A 23086-nucleotide genomic window follows, 5' to 3' on the forward strand; every position below is an offset into this window, starting at 1 on the left:
AGAGCATAGCGAAAAGCCACGGCTTGCCCCCTCCCATAGTGATAATAAGCAATTACGGGGATTTACGTGCCAAAACCACGATCTGATTATGAGCCACGCCGTAGTGGGGGACTCCGGGAATTGGGACCACCTGGGGTTCTTTAACGTTCCCTTATAAATCTAAGTACACGGTTGTTTTAGCATTTCGCCCCCATCGAAATGCGGCCGCCGTGGCCTGGATACGATCCCGGGACCTCGTGCTTAGCAGCCCGACACCATAGCCACTGAGCAACCACGGCGGGGAATGATAATAAGCCATGGCCATCATCGTGTGGCTAAATCTATATGGCAAATCTGTTTACTGTGCACTACTACATGCATGGCCGAGTGCTTGCAGGCCACACGTCGCCTCGCGCGCAGCGTTCCGAACAACGAGGCCACGCCGCAGCGGCCCAACACGGGCTCCCAACCCCACTCGCGCGACAAGGCCATGGTTCGGAGTCACGCACAAGCGCCCAAGGCCACCGGAGGCGGCGGATGAGTGCGCGCAAGCGTGAATCAGCTGGGCACGGCGGGCGACAGTCGCGCTGATCGATGCGACGCGCCGCTCTTCGCGCTCGTTCTGTGCAGCACGGGGGTCTATACTGTTCCGCTATAGGTGGGCATGGAGAAACAACGGGGACAAGCCGCCGACCGAGTACATTTGTCCACCCCATTATACACACAGCAGGGGACATAATTTTAGTGGCGATTACGCGGCAAACGCGAGAGAAATGCATTAACATTACGTCGCACTTATTAGAAGCCCCGGATCCATGGTCGGAACCGCGTTCAACATTGCAGAATGTTGTCCAGAAGCTCACTCGATACACGTGCTGCCTCTTCGAGGAGCGCAGTGCAACTGACAGTGGTTCGGAGCAAACCACACACACACACACACACATACTATAGACATATATATATATATATATATATATATATATATATATATATATACACTTTGGCACTCCCGCCACTTAGTTCGCGTTTAAGCGAGAGGCATGCAGCACGAAGGTCAATTCACTCGCTGCTGCTGTCGCGCTTTCTCGCTCTAGCATTTTGACAGCGATTGTGCCCGGTCTTCGAGTGAGATATGCTCATGCTTGCCTGTGAGCGCGTGACACCATGCTTGTTAATTTAATTAGTAAACGAATGCTTACAGGTTGAACGGCCGGCAAAGCTACCATCCGCGTATAGCTGTCTACTAATTTGCTATCGCAATCGATGCTTCGCCTTTCGGGCGAAACTGTGACTTCTTTTGTTTCTAAATGCAACGGTAATATGTCAAAAGTATAGCGTCTTCAAGAACGTTGGCAAAGTGTTTTATCATGTTCATTATGGTAAAAACCGCCTTTATCTGCCTAAACACAAACATGAAAATGAAACATCGCGTTAGCTTCACATGTTGATGCTGGATACTGGATGTTCATGTCAACTCACGGTAGTCGAAACGAACTTCACGGTGGCTTTTCGTAGTCTGAGAGAGAGATGAAAGCAAAGGGAAGACAGGGAGTGTCTTCGTCTAAGGCGACACAATGGTCTAGATATTGATCAAACTAGTGTCAACTTTCTCGAAAGCTGACGGTACGCACATGATTAAACTATTTCGACACAGTTCCACGTACATCTGACGTCACATCCAGGATTAATATTTTACGTAATCACTTCCGAGTTGAGGATGATTTGGGATTTTTATGGCGCAGCAGCCGTGCAGACTATAATGCGCCAAACACTCCGAGTTAACTTCCGAGTTAATTTTTGAAATGATTAGAGGTAATGGGCAATATAATGTATATGGGTGCCTCAATATGCAGATCGGACGACGGTTAGCCATAAGAAGAGAATAAAATCTTGAACACCATCCACGCAAGTAGCTTTTGCAGTCATCCTGTGGTTCTTAGAAGAGTGAATTGTGCTTGTCTTTCTGACGCGCAGTAAACACTGTCGCGTGTGCGCGCACGCAATTTTCTGGGACTATTTACCTATATTTATGTATGTTTTTATCGGCTCACCTATGTCCGGTAGGAAACAGAGAGCAACCTGTTAAAACTTCCTGGCCTTTCCCTCTCACCCCATCTTCCTCTAATACGATGCCGTGTGCATTCCATTGTCCATTGCCACGATTCTGAAGTGCACTCAATCAGAAGTGTTCAACGCAGAATTTCTGAAAATTCCTTCGGTTCAACTGAAAAAAAAAAAAAATTATCCTGCACTTATGCACATACAGAGCCTATACGCTGTGGGTGCACGCAGAACCATTCATGGCTGCGTCCACGGCGCATACTGAAGAATAAAGGTTTATACGCAAGCGGACCGTATTGCGTTTCACGAGGCGACTGGTCTCCCCCACGATGGTAGTCACGAGGATGTCAGAAAAAGCGTCTTAGCAGTCCGCACCAGACTCCCCCGAAGTCATTTTATTACAGCTAACGTCTGAAGCAATCACCAAGCTCGCTTTCAGCCACTCCCACAAACAATGGACCATTATAGCGAGTGCACTCACAACGATATACGATGCAGCACGGCCGGAAGAGAGGCGGGCCTGCACTGACGAGAAATGAAATGAAGACATACAGGGTCGTCCACTTCTAGGGAAACACCTCGTATGTATTCAAGGCAGTGTAAGTTCAGCATTTCTTCTTTCTACTTTAAGCGGGAAAGGTAAAGAGAAGAATCTTTTTTACTTTTTACGAACTAAAACAACAATCTCGTTAAGATGCACGCCATTAGTGGGGGAGTGCGGATTAATTTTGGCCACCTGGGGTCCTTTGACATGCATCCAAATCTAAGTACACGAGCGTTCCCGCATTTCGTCCCCACCGAAATGCGGCCGCCGCGGCCCAGTTCGAGACCACGACTTTGAGCTATACAGCGCAGCGCCATAGCCACTGGGGTTATATACGGCGGCGGGTACGCGGAAAATGTGTCCTATATAGTGTAAAGACGACTATTGTGAGCGTCTGTTGTGAAAATATAGTTCTTCAGCATTTCGTGTGAATATTGAACTGCTTTGAGTGCTTGGATACTGACGCGGCGTTTGTCTTAGCTGTGGACAAACATGCACATATCACGGCCGCTGGATAAAAAACGAAAGTTTTATCCAGCGGCCGTGCACATATAGTCGCGTACAGTCGAAGTCCACTCTGTCGACTGGATGCAATGATGCGCAACGCTCGAGGCGAACACGATGCAAACCATGAGCAGCGCGCAGGAAAGAACACGGCGTTCCCGTGTACCCTGGAGGAATTGAGGAGGAGGATGCGGACGTGGACTAAAAAGAAGAGCAGTAGGCTCCATGGGTGAAAGGGTGGGGTTGGGGTGAGGGGGTGCGATCGAGGACGCTCCACTGCGAATGAAGAGGAGCGTAATTTTAGCTTGCCGAGACGCGCGCCCGCGCAAAGGGACGACGACGACGCTGCAGGCGCGGCTGTATATACGACCTGCTTCACCCGCCTCTTTCGCCCTCCTTGTCGCCCGAAGGACGGCGAGAGCAGGGTGCACATCGTCGGGGAGGGGGGGGGGGGGGGGGGGCAAGGCTAATTTGAATACATACAGCCGCGCGTGGTCAGGGAGGCGATGCACGCGCCAAGAATGGCACATGTAGGTCGAGTTGCCTTAACGCAGGGTGAGCGGATGCGGCAGACGAGCCCTCGGAAGAAGCCATATACTTCGAGTTTAAACAGCGCGAAAAGACGGCGACAACAAGTAACACACGCAAGGGACCAGCGCTGTTCCCGTGCCCCGACGAGAGAATAAAAAATGTCGAAGGCGAGACACAGAATGCTACCCACCATGCCGTTTCTCAGAAAACGCTGGCTCACTATTAAACCGGCGAAGTGCACCTCGACTCTATAGCTATTTGCTTACTGATATAGTAAGTTTTGCGCCTGATAATACGCCCTGCCTAAGTGGCAAGGTGTTCAGGGTGGGAGGGTGGTCGCGTGGGACTTGTTTAATGTCCGGCGAAATATCAGTACCCTGGAATCCGAAAGTTCCCTCGAATCAATACGTTGTACAAGGGATATGTCAATGATTAACGGGTTAATGGTGAACGAGAGAAACGACCGCCGCTTAAGAGCTCGGCGTCCTATACCGAGTAAAGCGAATACAAATCCGGGCCTTAATGGCCGACAGAAATCGGGACGCACCGCTAAGGAGCTTCATCACAGGCCAACCAGTTGTATAGTATATATACGTAGTCGAGAGCTTATTTTTACCTCTCAGTAGCTTGAGAAGTTTCTTGATCATGGACGCGGCTACTTAACGAGCATGCTACTAGAAGTAACGGGAACAGCAAGGACTTCGATGTCTTCCTATCAAAAGTTTTCTAAGTGTGGCCTCACGCACGTCCGCAGGAGGTAAAAGATGACATCTATAGACTAAAGCAGCCTCGAGTCAATAACTGCGCTAGGAACCTGTATACTGCAATGCACCCCTTCACACAACGGGAAATGCAAGAGGGGGGAGGGAGGGGGGAGAAACAGTCCATAGATTCTCGCCGTATGTATACTCATGCATGTGAAAGATGTTACCGAAGCGAATGGTATACATATCCCGTTGCTTTTGAGATCAGTCACATCGAGGTGTAGCCTCAACTTGGCTGGCCGCATATTCGCTGAAATCGAACTAAGCGTGTTTAAGGCTGAATTTGACACGAGAGCCAACGCTCTCTCTCTCTCTCTCTCTCTCTCACACACACACACACACACGCGCGCGCGCGCGCATATAGATGGATAGGTAGATAGATAGATAAAGAGAGAGAGAAGGAGGGAGAGAGAGAGAGAGAGAGATTCTTGTAAAATTAGGTTAGCCGCAGCATTTTATGTGAGGGGTATGTACGAACGCAAAAGGCTCTATAGGGCGGCGAGGCTTGGGCGCCGCTGCTCGTTTCTTATATATGGCGACCGCAGTAGCAGTACGGGGATGACAGCAAACAAAATGAAAAGCAAACGGAGAAGTGCGAGCGCACGACGCCGAGTTGGGACACGGAGCTAGACAAACGAGCAGGATGCGCGCTTATATCGCCGAAGCCGTTTAAGTCCATCGCCACGCCCATAAACTGCAGCTTAAAAGGGGCCGGTAATCCCTTCGGCACACATCGGGAAGACCGTCGTCTCCCGCAGGGCGCCCCTTCCTTTTTTCCGTCGGCCTGTGCTGTTGCGAACTCGCCAAACGGCGGCACTATACGAGCACTATATCAGCATAAATTCAAACGCGAATAAATTGAAAGCGACTATAGCTTCGTTATTACATTTCCAGATTCCTCTGAGTGGCTTAATTCAAACTCTACATTGTGAATTTTAGGTCTACAACATGCTCCAAAACGGGCTACGGAACGACTGCACATAGCACTTCCTTGTGTTCACAGGGAACAAGTGTTCTCATTACGTTTTTCTTCCGCGCTTCAATTTATGTTGATAATACATGCGTACAGCGCGCGCGTACACGCCCTGCGGCATCGCTGTCCAGCTACGCAAGAGCTCACCTTGGTGCCAGGCTCGGAAGAGGCGGGCGGTAAAAAAAAAAAAGAAAGATAAGGTGAAGGAAACAAACAAACGAAGACAGAAAAGAAACGCAAAGGGGCCGCACTGCAGTCGCACGACCGGGTGACGTACATCACGGAGCCGCGTGCATTCTTTCCGACATGGGCGCACGGAACAGTTATAACTCTCCGCGAAGCACAATGGACCGCAAGCGGCGCGACGACGCCGTCCCGATGCCGCGCGCGCGAGTAATTGCTCGGCTCCCAGGGTGCGCGTGCACAGAGCTGGGTGTCTCTTTCCGGGGCGGCAAAGGGAGCGGGCCGTTATTTTCGAGGCGTCGCGTTCAAGTCGTTCAGCGGACGGCACAACGCATTCCTGGCTCCTCGCATGCGCGTGCCATCTTTTAAACTTGTTCTATGCGAAAAGAGAAAGAACAAGAGACGAGAGATAGGACGAGGCAGATAAAAAGAAAGCACATATATACGAAAGATAACCGCTATAAAGCGAAGCGGAAACACGTGTGGAAGCGGCGGAGTTTTACACCTGAGCGACATGCATCCGGAGCAGAGGCGCCAGATTGCAGGCGCGTTGACGCGACTCACACACGGGATTCGGACGTAACGCTCCACGTACGATGACCTTCCCGTCGTTAAGTGAACGCATCCACTTACGTGCTACCTAGGTTCCACCTCTTGCTCCAATAAGATCGCTACTCCCGCGGAGACATACAGGAAATGTAAGGATAATTAACCACTTGTGACACATAATTGACAGACTTCAAGTGCAGATCGACGATAATGCGCAACCCAACTGATCGCCACTTCCTTGTTGTTATCGATTTTGCAACGTAAGCGCATAAGAGAGAACAGTTACTAAACGAAAAAGAAGCAGCTGAACTTATGACAGCAAAGTCACTTCCTGCGCGAATCCGTCCATTACATTACCGAGCGTGGTTCGAAAGGTGCCCGCTGCGAAATGTTCGCACGACGCCAGCGGAAAAGCAACACACGGCCCGCACCACCATTTAGAACAATGGCCACTCACTGGAGACGACCCGACAAGATGACACGGCCTTTACGTTGATCCAATGCACAGACGGCGACGACCTCTTTGATGGCACAGGTAAAAGCGCAGCCTCAACTGTATATGCGCGTATAGCCGTGACATTACTGCGTCTCGATGTCAAAGCAAAAATGACAGCGAAAGGAAATGACTGACAACGAAGAACGCGTTTCCCTCAAGAAACAGGCGCGACGTCGAGCGGCGGTCGATCTATAGGATGCAGCATCTCCAGACTGATGTTACACGGCAGCGTGTATGTACAGCGGTCACTTGCGGAGAATTGCACCTGGCCATCATTTACGCAACAACCAAGAAAGAAAATGACCAGCTCGAAGAAGTGTACACGCGGTAACACGTTCGCTGGCGTGCGCGTCATCTCTACACTCACGCGATGGTGAAGGACGACGACGGGCTCGCGGTGCTCTCGTAAAATTACAGACGTCGTCGTCGACTCGGTGGCGGCGGCGCTACAGCGTGACGCCCGCCAAAAGCAAACGAGCGACCGAAACTGGTTCCGCCACAATTCGGCCTCACTCCCCCTCCCCCCACCCTTTGGTCCTTCCCACAGAGCGCGACGACACGCTCCAGTCAGAGCGGGATGATGCGCCGACACAACAGAGGCAGCGAAAAGGGACGGGACCCCGTGGAACGTACTTCAGATAAAGCCCAGCGTCGCGGAGCGTTTATTTCAGCGGAAACTGGAGAATAATACTAATTTAGCATACACAGTGGTAAAGTATTCTTTGAAAAATCACTGTACTCCTTACGCGGAAAGTGGTCGATTGCTATAACGGGTAAAAATGAAGACCGAAACCACGTTATACACGTCAAATTTCCCGCCGGAACCTTTTGGCGCCGGGCACGCGTCAGGGTGACGAATGTATATTTTTATATTCGACACGTTTAGACTCGGGAAACGTTTTCAATAACTGTTGGCTCGAGTCTTCAGAGTTACTGGTTGCAAGTGTTGCGTAGTCCTCACCTATAGACAGACAAAAGGGCAGAGTAGGCGTTGTCAAAATGCATGACGTCACGACGACCTGGCGCGGGCAAGTAAGTCAGAGAGACGTTGCACCCGCCTTTCGTGTTTGTGCGGCTTGCCAGATAAGCGACCTCGTGCACAGTGTATGAGCAGCCGTTTTGGTATTGCAGAAGTGTACTTGACCGATACAGCTGAACTTAATTTACTCCTCTTTAGTGTCCATATCTCGCAGCGCTATATTATCGCGCTGTATACAGTTCCGGTAGAATTTAATTCAGCGCATTATTTGAACGGACGTATTTCTACCTTTATAATGCTGCACACGGCTTGTTTCATGTCAAACATCTAGTGACATTTATTAAGAATTGTGCAATGGTGATCCTTGTTTATATTACATCTGTTCCTTCATTTGTTACTTGTTGCGCTAATTCAGTTCATCACGCGTTTACTTGTGGTCTTATTTCACTTCAGTGCCTTACAGTTAGGCCCCTTTACGCGGAGTACCTAGGGTACTGTAAGGTGTACCTGTTAAAATATGTCCCGTGCGGCAAACGGTGAAGAGCAGACAGGTAATAACACGCCGCGGTACTGGTTCTTGCTGTGATAACAATGAGCACTGTTATCGCTCGACGTATAACGTTAACGCGCTGACATCGGTCAACGCCACGTCGAAAATACGACGCCATGTGGATGTCAACTTGATAAGTACACACGTGTGCGACAAGGCGCATGTGTGTTAGTGCCCAGCGGTGCTCCAGTGTAGGGTTCATCGAACTGAGTGCAGTTTATCTAGCTGCACTGTGATACCGCGACGGAAGGCGATGCCGACATGGACGTACATTACGTAACATGCAGAAATGCAGCGCACAATTGGGTGATTACGCAAGATGATTACGCGTCGGAAATACTCTTTCAGCCTCAAGGGGTGCAAGCTCCGTGCGGTGATAACTGATAAGTGTCTCGGTAGCCGAGCTGTGACAATCTGGAAGGTTATGGCCATAAAAAAAAAAGAATAAAGAAGAAGGGAAGGCTACGGAGGATATACGTTTATCGCGTACACGGTTGGAGTGTAGACGAAGAACTCAGGACAAAAGGAAAAGAAAAAAATGGAGAAACGCCTCTTGGTTTCATACACGGAAACATTCATGCACAATTGGAGACATTTTCACAATTGGAGACCTTTTCACAATTGAAGAGCACAAACCGAACTGTAGCCTTCCGTGCCCGCAAACAGCGAGTGCTCATTGGCTTGCACGCATACAGTGGGCTCGCGGCGGCTTATAGGGTGGTGCGATTCTGATCATTGCGGGAGCGGTCGCACACCCTGACGAATAATATTCGTACGGTCACCATGCACGGGGAAGAATGACGGTTATAGAGATGGCTCAAGAAAGGACGTTCCACCGTGAGCTATACGGTTGTCACGTGCGCGGTGCCAAATAGCGGTCGGTCCGTCATTTCTGTCGGGCGAACGGACAGTTAATTTCGCGTTGCTTCAGCGCGCTTCCAAATTAGAGAACCGGACCTCACGAAACGGACAACAGAGGAGCCGAGGGTCGTCCTCGCCTTAGCGGTCGACCGCGCGCGCCACCATCCATTCGCTGTCGTGCGACAGCTGTCCTCGCTTCGGTCACGACGCTGGACGGACGCGCGTGCACGCAGGGTGCACAATCGCCGCAGCGTCATGCACCGAGCCTGTGGACAGGAGGCTAGCAGCCGTGGAGGGACGGCGTGTCTCCGCGTGTGCGGCTCGCTCGGAGAACGATATATGTACCACGGGTGTGCCGAACGCGGTACATAGCATGAACGTTGTTTCATATGAGCGGCAACGACAGTGCGCGCACAAGCCGTTCAAAAAAGAAAGGGGGGGGGGGGGGGGGCTGCATGGTGCGTGACTGCACGCCGCGGACAGACGAATGCGAGCCTTGCGTACGGCACAGTGACTGCCACGAAAAAAAGAGTGGCAGTCGTAGCTGGGCTACAGGGTCATCCACAAGGAGAGATGGAGAGAATATATTTTATTCGATCGAAAGCGAGTAAGAGAACCTTCGTCCAGGGGACCTCTCTCTTGCATCGCGTTGGCGAATAAGGAGACGTGGCGCCGGCTTCAATTTATGCTGACGCCAGACGCACGACGAACAGATTTCCACAATTAACGACGCCAAGAGTTGCTAGCCCCGGATGTCAGGCTGCTGTAGTCGGCTATGCAGGCTTCGAGGGGAATGTGAATCGGTACAGAAGACCCTCACCAGTAGAAAAGCGTTCAGGGTAGCGTAAATTCGTCATGCATATCTGCATTCAGACTAATGTTTAATTAACGGATATGTATCCGCCTGAAACGTCATATTAGCCACTTGATTTTTTTTTTCATTTTTCTATGAAGTGGAGCAATATTGCAGTTATACTGGCTTGAGGTTTGATGACGTGTTTCCCTTACTATGGGAGCATACGACCTTGCAGAGGGCAACAACAAACTGGCTCGATTCGAGCACTAAGCTTTGCCTTATATTCCATGATCGAAGTCATGTTCACAATTGAACAGGTTAATGAAGAGAAACGAGCACAACCACACAGTATGAAATAACAGAGCATGTAACAAAAAAAAAAGCGTGTAATAAATTGTGCTTTATTCGCACCATAGAGTTCAACGACGCACGTGTGACTTCCGTAAACAAACGCGAAATAGAGGGCCCCTGGGAAAAAAAAGAAATCAGGAATGTTTACCAGGCAATGTAAAGGCCACTAAACGTCAGGATTCAGAGGTCGCAACAAAAAGCGATAACGTCGTCAATATATACGACCGCGCTTACAGACGCCCGGGCCAAAGACCCGCCCGCGGTTGACGGAGTGTTTTCGGCATCCTATACCCTTTTTAACAGCTTTGTGCACATGTTAAGCCTTGCTTAATGAATACCCCTCGAACAGCGCCAACTACATACTGCGCGTAATTGCAGCGATAACATGCTATGGGCTTCAAAGTGGCTGTTGGCGATTACGAGGTTATGGGGTACGTTAAATTACTGCTAATAAAAGCTGCGCTTAACAAACTACAGAACTGCGGGCTTGAGTTATAACGTGATTTCCGTAAGTGTTAAATAGCTCGTTCCATTCCCCCAGACAACCGACAGTTCATCTTTTACCGAGCCAGAAGCTACTAAATCGCGTATATAAAACAACTCAGCCTGACTCGCGCCCGCACGAAGTACAACAAATCAAACTTGCACTGCATGTACACGCCGTGTGCATATATAGAGCCATTGTTCTTGAGTTATGCCTGATTGATTACGTCAGTATAGTCTAGGCCCATCCGATATACTACAGGAACAATGATAATACAAATGTTCTGGGCTTAACGGAAAAAAAGAAAAGATGAAGTAAAATATACATATATACAAACACGCATACAGAAAAAGATAAATAGAAAGAAGGAAAGAGAGAGAGATGCTAAGCGTGCACATGTGTAGATAGATAACTGCGGGCGGATCACAAAACCCACGCTGGGACGCATTTCTCTCCTTCTGTATAGGAAAGACACCGCAAGATCAGCTTTCGGGCTACGTGAGCCCCAGAGAAGTGTGACCTGCAGGAGCTGCACACGGGCGTTTCGTCGGCACTCGCCTATTTCGCATCATCTCGTTGTCTCAGTCGCGAGGGAAAAGAAGGGAAGGGGGGAAGAAAAGAAAAAGTAAAATAACCAAAATACGCGATACGAAAGAAAGTAAGGAAGGAAGACGACCAGGGAGCGTAAAATCTCGTTTTGACTCGCAACCGAAACCCTGAAAGGCAGCACTTGTCGACAGGAGGACAAATGGGAAGGCGCCCCATGCCCACTCCGATCAAGAGCGGCCAGGGAAACGAAAGGGGCCGTCAGCGGCAATGCCGCATTCGCTGACGAGCTATGGGCCCCGATGGACGGCGGCGAGCCAAATAGGGGGAGGGGCGGTGCAGGTCTTTTTCGAGAGGGAGATGAAGGCGCCGTTCTGCATCGGGCCTGCTGCGACGGCTACACACGCGCATGCCAGTGCGCGCATCTCGCAGGAGGATGCTGCCGTTGCCGCTCAGCTGACCGCGCCATTCCGTCAGATCGATCGACGGCTCGGCTCCCAAGATGGCGGCCGCCGCCTGAGGAGCAGCGGGAGCAGCGCGCCATCGCGCGTCGGAGTAGAAAAGAAAAAAAGGCAAGCAGGCAAACACGAGAGACACACGACGACTGTGCGACAAGCAGTCACGAGAAAGAGAATGAGGGGTGGACACGGGAAGCCGCAAGCGATGAAGCCACCGAGCAGGTCGATGGCTGCAGCCTCGGCTCGAAACGAGAAAGAAAAAGCAGGAGCTAAGGAGATATGGAGGGGATGAGTCGTGTCGTCTGCAGCCCTCCGGCGGTATTCAGAGGGAGAGGCAAGGCCTGTATACGTTGCCACTGCGCGAATCGGGGTCAACCAGACGATGCCGATGGAAGAGCGAAAAAATAAAGGAAGACGCCCGGGCAGCCGTCTTTTCGAAAAACCCGGCGGCACAGAGTAAACGAGGCTTACAAAAAGAAAAGGAGTGCGCGCGGTGGATGATAAACTGCATCAACCGCGCGCGCCACCCAAACTATCGCAGAGACATCAGAGTGAGCGGCACTAGCTGCATATACAGCTTTCCTAGATCGCACTGCGTAGACACGTCTGGCCGAGATTTCCCGCAAATCAGACAGTGCGAAAGCACACAAAGCCGCCCGAGGGCCACACAATAAATAGGGGCGCGCGCGGAGGACGTTCAACCGGCTACTGCAACACCGTTGGGTAGAGTATGTCGCGACGGGCAATCGCCTTGCTTACGTAACGGGGATTCACGACTGCGCAGACAGAAAAACGCGAGAACATTTGTCTTCCAAGCATTGCATGGCAGAGCGTGAGCAGAATACGCGCGGACGTTTGAACGAAAGTTGGCGTGGTCTGTACGTAAACCTATAGCACGTAACACGCAAACACAGCTCCACGTCAAGGAAAATTATAACAGCTAGTTCACCTTTATTTCTGGCCAAGGAGAATGCGTTCGCACAAAAGAGAGGTTATCCGTGCAAGTACCTAATCAGCGTATTCTTAATTCATCATCAGTAACTTGTTTTCTGAACTTTCCACAACTGAAGCACCGATCGCTTCCAGCGTATCATAAACGCCACTAGAGGCGACGAGTAAAAGTTGCCGTGCTTGAATCAAAACTGAGTTATAATATTCAGCATGACATGAATGATACGTTGGGAATTACAGGTATATATGTGATCGTCCACCATAACAACCCTTCAGAGCAGACGACACGGAAAACAGCCTGCAGTGCAAAATTCCCACGCGCGCTGTATGATGTCTTAACACTGAGTGCGCGCTCCGCTTTTCGCAGTCGTGCCTGCAGGTGACGGGCGCGATATATACATTTAAGAAACAGCCGCGCCACGCCCTAAGCGTTTCCTCGCTTCAATAAATCCGTCAACGGCGTTCGCCGGAAAGACTCGCAAACGATCGCCGCCTTTTTACGACGCGGATCATCAGTTTCATTTCACTTAGCTCCGCGGCACGCCGCAGCCCTTCTCTTTGCGCACGCCGCGCTACACAAACATATCGCGGGAGAGAGAGAGAGAAAAAAAAAGGAGTAAAATTATTTATAGACAACGTGCGGCCTGGAATATATACACGGCACGGGGCAAAAGAAAAAGCAATACTCCGCGCAACAACGCTTGCCACTCGGTGCAGGCTCTGCTGGGCAAATTGCCAACGCGAGAAGACGGAGCGCGCACAAATGAGGCCGACGCCGGCGCCAAGAGTTTGAAGAAGCGGAAGAGGACCCCTTCTTCCTGCCGGTTCGTCGTCGTGCCCGCCGCGTCCTCGAGCATAAGTTATATACGCCGCGCAGGAAGGACACAGTAACACACACGCACACACCTCGACGCAGCTTCGAAGCACCACCCGGTATGGTGGTGGTGTTGGTGCATCCCTTTCACACAGCCGCCCAACCTAGAGGCCAAGAAGACGGCGATGACAACGCGACGTGTACGGCGGAGGGTGGCGGGAGTAGGGGGGAAAAAAAGGTCATTCACCTCCTCATCCTAGCCGCTCCTCGCACCAGCAACGAAAGCTTATCCAGCGAGCCTCTGCTTCTGCTCCGCGGACGTCCGATCCAGCCAGCCAGCCAACGCTCGAGCGCTGCATGCTGCCCTGGACGGGAGCCGTGCTTGGCGCCGTGCGGCTTTGATGTCACCTCCAAGACAGTATAACACGACGATGTCAACTATCCGGGCGCTACAAACTGATTCACTCTCCGCCCTTTTCTTTTCCCAGACTGAAGCGTGTCAAATTTGCGCCTCGTGCGCGAAACGAAACACTTCTTAGCCCAAATCTGCCGCTCCTGTTTCCTTAGCGTGGATGCTACGCACTGTCGTGCCGTTTGCTACACGCTATCGCACACCACCGCGCAGGTATCGCGACGTCTGCCGCGTCAGAATCGCCATGCCGTCGCACGCATCTCGTTCGCGTTGTATAGCTCACTTTCATTTTTACATTTTCCTCGCCTGTGTCCCTCGCGTTATTACTCAGGTCCGTACTATACGCGGGTTTTTGCGGTGGTCGAGTTTACACTCGCACCCAACGAGCGACGCATCTTTATACCTGCAAGTCAACGAAGTTGCAAAACAATGAAAATAAACACGGTTGCAAATGACGGAAATAAGCTTTCGCCGTTCTCCGAAGAGTACACCCACGGGTATTCTTTTGTATGTTCTTCCTTTCAAGAGCTTATTTAATCTATCCACGCATGAGTGATGTGTCACGTCGCATGTTCTGTGCTCCAACTCTGAACGTTTCTTTATTCTACACCATTCAAGGGATCACATCGGAAGGCGAAAGTCGTTACTTCCCTCTTAAATTTAGCGACAAAGCACACAACGCTACAGAGAAAACATTTTTATGCCGAGCAATAATGGGAATCATCAAACGGATGAAAAGCTGGGCAGCTTTTTTTTTGTTTTTCCTTTATTTTTATGGCACTTTATGAACATAACGCCACAAGCATGTTTTAAAGGGGGAGGGAGAAAAATAAATTCCGGGGTTGTACGTGCCAAAACTACAATTTGATTACGAGGCACGCCGTAGTGGTGGATTCCGGTTAATTTTGACCACCTGGCCGGGGGTTCTTTAACGAGCACCCGTGCTTGGTGCACGGACGTTTTTGCATTTTTTCACCCCTATCGATATGCGGCCGCCGTGGCCGCCATTCGATCCCGCGCCCTTAGAAGCAGAGCAACGCCATGCCACCACGGCAGGTAAGGGTTATGTATGCTCTGATATTGCGCACAGAAGGTATACTATAGGAATCTCTCTTGCAAGATGTACCCCGAAATTCAGACGACAAATACATGTGCACTATGCAATGACTTAGCGAACTTACCTCACATGCTCTGGCGATGCCCCGCGTTACGTGGCGATGAAAGTAACACTTCTTCACGCTGGGATGCTGTCCTACACAGCCCCAACCTCGAAGAACAGTTATGGGCTGTCCAACGGGCCCGCGACGTGGCGGAGAGGCTCGGCCTCTCTGTCCCGACGTGGGAGTGGCCCGCTGCGCGCTAGGGCGCGCCCTAAAGGACCCTAATAAAGTTTTTCATCCATCCATCCATCCATCTCTTGCAAGCTATCATTAGCAAACTTTGCGTATATTGCTAAACTGCGCTAGAAGTCGGCTTTGCCACAGTGCCTTATTTAGTCAGCTATAGCTTCTGCCGAGGATTCCCATTGTTTGGCTTCAGAACGGACATGGCGACGTTGTCATCGCTCTATAGAGGTAACTCAAGAGACTAAATGGCGCATTCGAATTATATTCCCACTGCCGCAGTTCCCATGGGCGCGTCATCGAACCGCTCCAGCGATCCCGCGCGCCAGTCCGCGGGAGAGTTCCTGGGCGCTCAAGTTACCGCGTCTGAACACATACAACATAGAAAGCGACCTTGCTACTACCTCCATAGCCAATGAACCTCATTGAACGCAAATGCCGAAACGGCAACCTAATCTTCTTCTTCTTCTCCTTTGTGCTAATCGAGTTCACCGCAGGAAAAGTGCCGCTACGAAAGTTCTCCATTTACATGTGCACGTGCCAGCATGCCGCCACTCCCGCTCAAGATGAAGGGATGAAATTTCCCACTCCCTCTAATGATTATTCGGTGATTGTTGCTGCGTGGCAGTAACTTTCCATAGTATTCATGTCGTTACTCTAGCGGACCACCGTTTCTATGGCCATGTATGCTGCCAGGGTTCGTGCCTTCGTAATAAGGTTCAGCTCAAATTGCAAACCGCGTTGCCGTGACGCTACTCCTATATCATCTCATTTTCGTTCACACGCGCTTTATATATATTTTTTTCAGTTTCTTTTCAAGATTTCATTATTATTTTCGATATGAGGCGGATTTATGTCGCGCCGCCATTTGCGAACCTTGATGGAGTTGATACAGGCTGGGCGAAGCTCACTGCAAGCACAGGTTTTCAAATTTCGGGGCGCTTTAACAAATTAGATAAATTAGTTTCCCCTGCATTCGCCCTCGCAAGTTCTGATTGAACGAAAAATCGCAAATGTTTGCGTATCACAAGTAGGGAGCGTAGCAGCACCGGCGTCAACACGTCTAGCCCTATTGCACAGCCATCTAGCGCCCTATTAGCAGACGATGTCCAAAAGCACGCGTCAGATCAGCCGAGTCAAGTTTCTCGCAAACAAAGAAAATCAAAAGCGCCGAAGCGTCGCGATATCTATGATAGCGGTGCACTGCCGAGCGAGGCCGCCGTTATCGTCGTTAGCCATGCAGCTATATACAATCTCCCCCCGGCCCGCTGTCACGGGACATAGAAATGCCGCGGGGCTTTACGCTAGGCTAGTCAACCAAAGCTCGCACGCAAGGCTGCGATGGTGGTGTTACTACACTGCCGTCCACGAAAGACGGTAAAGCCTACAACAACATTAACACAACAGCCTTCGCGCACCTGCATAGAGGTACCTTATTCTAAAGTGCAGCAAACGCTGGAGCACACAGAGGGGCTTTCAAGGGAGCAACACTGAGTCTCCACTACCTCTTTACACCGTCCCGTTACCAGGCGCCTCATCGTGCACGCACGCAGGCAAGACATGGCCGCAGCACGCTTCCACACTGCAGAGCCAGTACGCGCCACACGGCAGCTACACTCCATCTCGCCAATTCCGTGCAGTGAAGAGAAAGCTACGAATTGCGTCAGCGAATCAGAAAAGAACGAGGAAGAGCGGCTCCTCCAAGCCAGCCTCTAAGTGACGTCGACTGAATGAGAACGTCACGTGAGGATTAGTAGTGCACAATGGGCGATCCCTACTGCCTTCCCCTGGAACACGCAGCCGGCTGTCCTTAATGATTGGCTGACACGAGCCCTATAACCTGCACGGAACTTGCGGAGCGGGGAAACGGTGGGTCGGGGTTCGCGTAAAGGCATGCATATACAGCGTGAAAGCGCAGCCCACCCTGAAGCCAGCTCCATTCAGTCTTCGTATTTTCTTTTTCACTCTCTCTCGTTTAAACCGCATACGCGTGACGACAAGGACAACAACGCCGGCCCTTTCAAGCTGCAATGCAGGCTGCGCGAGCAAGCGCACACACTATAGCTGGACGCAGCAGCAGCAGCGGCGGCGGCTTCGTCGCCGCGCGCTGAGCCTCCTCGTTGAAGCGTCGATGAGGAAAAACAAACTGGGCGGAGAAGAACGACGCGCCACTTCTACCGAAGAGGAGATCCTCTGTCTGCGAACAGGCGGCGCCGGTCGTGTTGTTTCTCTACGCGTCATCAGGCGCGCACGCCGTGAACGAGCAATATAGAGGAGTTATGTCACACGGCACACCGGGCCTCCCTTCTTGCCGCCATTTCCAAGAAATGTCCTTTTTTTCTTCTTCTTCTTCTGCAACTTCAGACGAGCGCCGTAAACGAGCGCGTTTAACGCTCAGTGTACGAGGCGTTGACTCGGCCACCGAAGGAGAGCATGCGAAGCAAGCCATCGAGCGTCGAGCATCGAGGCCGCGCGAACCAGGCGCGTTGACGCTCAGCAAATGAGTCAGTTCGGGAGCGAGCGAGCGAGCGAGAGAGAGAGAGAGAGAGAGAGAGAGAGAACGTGCGATAAAGCCGCTTGCGCAAAGTATTTCACTCACGCGAGGTACGTCAGCGCCTGCGCTAAGCACCGTGAATCATTATTTCGTTTAATTCGTACACTCTTACGTGCCAACTCCCAGAGCAGTACTGCAAGGAAGTCGCGAGTAAATATGAGAGTGGAGTGCGATGGAGGAATCTCTCCTATATATATATATATATATATATATATATATATATATATATATATATATGCTTCACAAACAGCGATATGTATGCACTGTGTCCAAATATCGAGCAATTAGCGCTACTTCTTTCTTTTTTTTTCTTTTTTTCTTCACTTTACCGCGATTCACATCGCTTCAGCAGCTGCAAAGCTGAAGACTGAAAAGAGCTAGAGAGGTTACGTAAATAGAACCGCTTGGCTCAGAATTTTACGGCTGGTATTTCTAACACACAACCAATTACGCACTTCTTCCCTGACAAACTCTTACCGCGGTATACATGAAAGAACGACGGCCAGGAATCTAACATGGGATCTCGTGCTCAGTGTCACAACGGCAAACATAAACCGTTGCGGCTGTGCGCGCATGACTGTACGGGTGAGGAGTAGACACGATGTTTCAGAGCGGCCGCTGGAGCTATACTCTCTCCCATTATTCTTTCCAGACGCGACCACAAGCAACAAGCGCTGGGAGGCCGTAAACGCTTGAACGGCACGCCAATGCATTCAACAGACCATGTTCCCGCTGGCATCGACATTTGCACGTATCGCGCTTCAAGCTTGTCGCATAAGGACAATTTCCATATTCGCAAATTACCGGTAACGTAGCCTGCGTGTCTATACACCGTTCAATTGCGTATCCTATAGCTTCCGAGCTGATATATATAGCGTCCTAAACAGGGCATTTAAAGTAAATTAACCCTATATACACAATGCCTCATGACCTCGAGCGTACCGGTATTTTAGAAGAACGCTAACATAATCATAATCCATAAGAAAGGGGACGCCAAAGACTTGAAAAATTATAGACCGATCAGCTTACTGTCCGTTGCCTACAAAGTATTTACTAAGGCAATCGCAAATAGAATCAGGAACACCTTAGACTTCTGTCAACCAAAGGACCAGGCAGGATTCCGTAAAGGCTACTCAACAATAGACCATATTCACACTATCAATCAGGTGATAGAGAAATGTGCGGAATATAACCAACCCTTATATATAGCTTTCATTGATTAAGAAAAAGCGTTTGATTCAATCGAAACCTCAGCAGTCATGGAGGCATTACAAAATCAGGGTGTAGATGAGTCATATGTAAAAATACTGAAATATCTATAGCGGCTCCACAGCCACCGTAGTCCTCCATAAAGAAAGCAACAAAATCCCAATAAAGAAAGGCGTCAGACAGGGAGATACGATCTCTCCAATGCTATTCACAGCGTGTTTACAGGAGGTATTCAGAGACCTGGAAAGGGAAGAATTGGGGATAAACGTTGATGGAGAATACTTTACCAACTTGCGATTCGCTGATGATATTGCCTTGCTTAGTAACTCAGGAGACCAATTGCAATGCACGCTCACTGACCTGGAGAGGCAAAGCAGAAGGGTGGGTCTAAAAATTAACCTGCAGAAAGCTAAACTAATGTTTAACAGTCTAGGAAGAGAACAGTAGTTTACGATAGGTAGCGAGGCACTGGAAGTGTAAAGGGAATACATCTACTTAGGACAGGTAGTGACTGCGGATCCGGATCATGAGATTGAAATAATCAGAATAAGAATGGGCTGAGGTGCGTTTGGCAGGCATTCTCAAATCATGAACAGCAGGTTGCCACTATCCCTCAAGAGAAAAGTGTATATAAAAGGTGTGTCTTACCAGTACTCACGTATGGGGCAGAAACCTGGAGGCTTACGAAAAGGGTTCTGCTTAAATTGAGGACGACGCAACGAGCTATGGAAAGAAGAATGATGGGTGTAACGTTAAGGGATAAGAAAAGAGCAGATTGGGTGAGGGAACAAACGCGGGTTAATGACTTCTTAGTTGAAATCAAGAAAAAGAAATGGGCATGGGCAGGACATGTAATGAGGAGGGAAGATTCCAAGGGAAGGGAAGTGTAGCAGGGGTGGGGAGAAAGTTAGGTGGCCGGATGACATTAAGAAGCTTGCAGGGACAACATGGCCACAATTAGTACATGACCGGGGTAGTTGGAGAAGTATGGGAGAGGCCTTTGCCCTGCAGTGGGCGTAACCAGGCTTATGATGATGATGATGAGAGCCTAAAACTTATTCAGCGAAACGGTGCACACAATTTGAAATACGGCGACGTGACATATGTAATGTCTTCTTCAGCGGGGACAACATAGGAATTACAAGCAAAATGTAGCTCAAGTAACCTCGTTCCGCGATGGATAAAGAAGGATATGTGGAGATTGAGGTTAGCAGTGTGCTATAGAACCTATAGATATGGTCCGGAAGCGACGGTAGAGTGTGCTAGCTAAAAGAAAGCTCCGTGACATTGAGAAATTGCGCTGGTAAGAGTATAACTATACTGTACACAAAAGTACAGGAGAAAGAAAATTTACACCTTCGAGATATGAAGCTGCCGTACAGAGCCCTAGCTGCAAGTTTATTAGGCGGCCGGCTATTGGCGAACCAAATTGTTTCTTCTTAAATTAGATTATAAAATTTGATGTTTTCATCAAGAAAGAGTCGGAAAAGAAAAACATTCTCACTTTGGTGGGCATATCATGCAACGGGAAATATTATTTGCTCGCTAATGTTGAACGTAAAAAAAAAAAAAAGATAACAATAACCCGGGGCGGCCAATATGCACAAGGTGGATAAATTAAGTTCTTCGGAACCCCGAAAAGGCCTTAGCTTTAAAGAAATCATGCTCGATAGGTACCACTGGAGGCCAGTCAATCAGTGTGAATCGGATATGACTAGAATGCCGCTAACAACTACACATGTGCAAAGAAAACGATCGCGGTCACAGAAGCACACCGTTGTGTCAGCTTCTTGTCCTCTGCGTCCCGTCATCACCCTGTTCCTTTCTTTTTTCTTTTTCGTAGCACCAACTAGCCCAAGTGAACACAAACCTTAACAGGAGCAGAACATTCACGTGAACCAAGTGTACGCAGAGAAGATGTCGAGAAGGAGGTGCGGAGTGACAAGGCAATATTAAGTCCGCGAAACAGTTGTAACATATACTATATGCATCACAGCTAGAACGGTTGGGGCGCGCGCCACGAAAAGAAATGAGAGCTATACGTCCATGAACTGGGTAGCGAGATGCACACCATCGTCCAGTGCAGAAGACTGCAATACAAAGCCCTCAAGGTAAGAATGGCGTGGCTAAATGAATGAGTGAATTGGAATGAAAAGCGCACGGGCAAGGTTACCCGAATCGTCGATTCGATGTGTGCAGTGAAGCCACTGAGTCGGCCGGATCGCCAGTGCTTGGCGCGAGTGAGTCGCTCGGGCTTCCAGATGTTCCTTCTCTGCGTCGCTTGACTGCAACGCTTACGCTACCTGCTGAATACACCCCTTTACAGAATCAATGAATGAATTAGTTAATTAATTAACGAACGAACGAACGAATGTATGAATGAATGAGTGAATTAATGAATGGTTTTATTCAGTTTAAATATATAAACAACTTAGTTTACCATTTCACCTGAGCCCTTACGATGACTGCTAGTCACGGGCTCATGCAATTCGTACACAAGCAGATGCAGCAGTGTAGTTGAAGACCTAGATTCAATAAAAAAGACAGAAAAAGAAATTAGAATACGATAAGACAAGGTTCAAGAAATGTAGTCGAGGAGGTCACGGTTGATACGGCAAACTAATGATGAAGTTAACTCAGGATTGACGCTGACAAGCTGATGAAGTAAAATAACACGAACCATACATTCTCACAATTTTACTCTAGGAGGTGCCCGCAGGCACTTCATGACGCCATAGTTAATTAGAAAAAAGAAAAAGAAAGAGGGAAAGAAGGAAAAAGGAAACCCCAAAATCAACAGGGCGTAAAAACGGGAAGTCAGCCTTTCAATACCATTGAGATGTACTGCCCCTGCAGATTCTTTGGCGAAGAAAAAATTATTTAGTTTATCTTAGTCACGGCTGATGCGAATAACAACAACAACAACAACAAAAATCAATCAACGCACGTTTTCCTCGCGAAATATGTTGCACTATGTTGCACTATTATCTTCGTCGCAGCACTATTGCATGCGACGAAGACAGAAGGAAGTACAGGAACTGGGCCTGCGCTACCGCCCCTCCCATATGCGAATCGTAATTCATGTCACACTATGATTAACAAAACCACTGCCCTTTTCGAGGGAGTCTATCTTTCTTTTTTTCGTGTGAAATAAATGCCAGATGCGTAAACTATTTCGTTAGTATGTCTTCATCTAGGCGTTGCTTTTTCGGACAAATGCTCTTATGCAAATTTTTTTTTTTTTCGAGTCAAACGACAATCGATTCTGCACATGCAAGTTGATGATGACGGTGATTTATTGACATCCCCCAGGTGACGAGAAAGCTCTGCTCCGTTCAACAATACTTAGAGAGAGGGGGGCAGGAAGAGAGGGGAATGACTTAAAAAAAGATAACCAAGGATAAGTACAGTGCCCATTATATGAAACAATAAATGCCGCGGATCAAGCTCCTTTAACGACCGGCTTCGTGACTGTCGTCGTAGTATAGCGGCATTTGATACAAAAAACTCAGGTGACTGTGGAAAGGCCTTGATGGTTTCAAGTGTCACCGAGTCGTGTTCAGCTCTTGGTAACACCATTAATAGGTGGCCTCAAGTAAAAGCTATGAAGCGAGAATACATCTACCCGTACACTATATGCAGAAGTCAATTTATCCGTTCTATGCATGGCCAGCGACGTTTCCATTGGCCTTTACATTATACACCTGCCTGCCCGCGGAAGGAAGGCAGGTGGAATTCCCCAAGGCCAGAAAGTTTGGGAACCTCTGAGCTAGAGCTAGTTTAAATGCGTCACTTTTTTACACCGAACTAACGCCACTATGGCAGCATTGAAAAACGTTATGTGGCCGTTTTCCCGATTTTTCTAAAAAGAAACTGAGAAAGGAAAGAACACGACACTTAAAAAGTTTATAATATATTTTCAGGAAATGTGGGGAACGTCACGGTCGCTATGCAGGCAAATTTTGAAGTATGTGGGTTAAATATGCGTTAAATGAAGACCGCTAAACCTTCGTTGCAGGCCCGTTTAAAGGTAAAATGCTTACAAAGCTTCCCATCTTCTATGGGAGGACCAAAAAACGGCAAATGTGTCATATTTAGAGGAAACAGGGGTCACTCTGCAGGTGAATGTATCGAAATTTTAATGTGTGCAGGTGAATCATGTGCTTTGAAGATTACCGAATATTCGTCTTCTCC

General features: G+C 49.2%; 1 protein-coding gene across 4 annotated transcripts in view; it reads right to left on the minus strand.

Moving 5' to 3' along the window:
• The window catches only part of LOC126541322 (transmembrane protein 198), a 123967-nt gene that overhangs the window by 98786 nt on the left and 2095 nt on the right, over window positions 1-23086 (minus strand). The window contains exon 2 of one of the 4 annotated variants that reach the window (XM_055076543.2): window positions 13622-13782. The exons of the other annotated variants lie outside the window; for them this stretch is intronic. The gene's annotated coding sequence lies outside the window, so the exon portion shown is untranslated. The remainder of the gene's footprint in view (window positions 1-13621; window positions 13783-23086) is intronic. 4 annotated transcript variants of the gene reach the window in all.

Source organism: Dermacentor andersoni, chromosome 2 (assembly GCF_023375885.2).
Source record: "Dermacentor andersoni chromosome 2, qqDerAnde1_hic_scaffold, whole genome shotgun sequence".
Taxonomy (NCBI): domain Eukaryota; kingdom Metazoa; phylum Arthropoda; class Arachnida; order Ixodida; family Ixodidae; genus Dermacentor; species Dermacentor andersoni.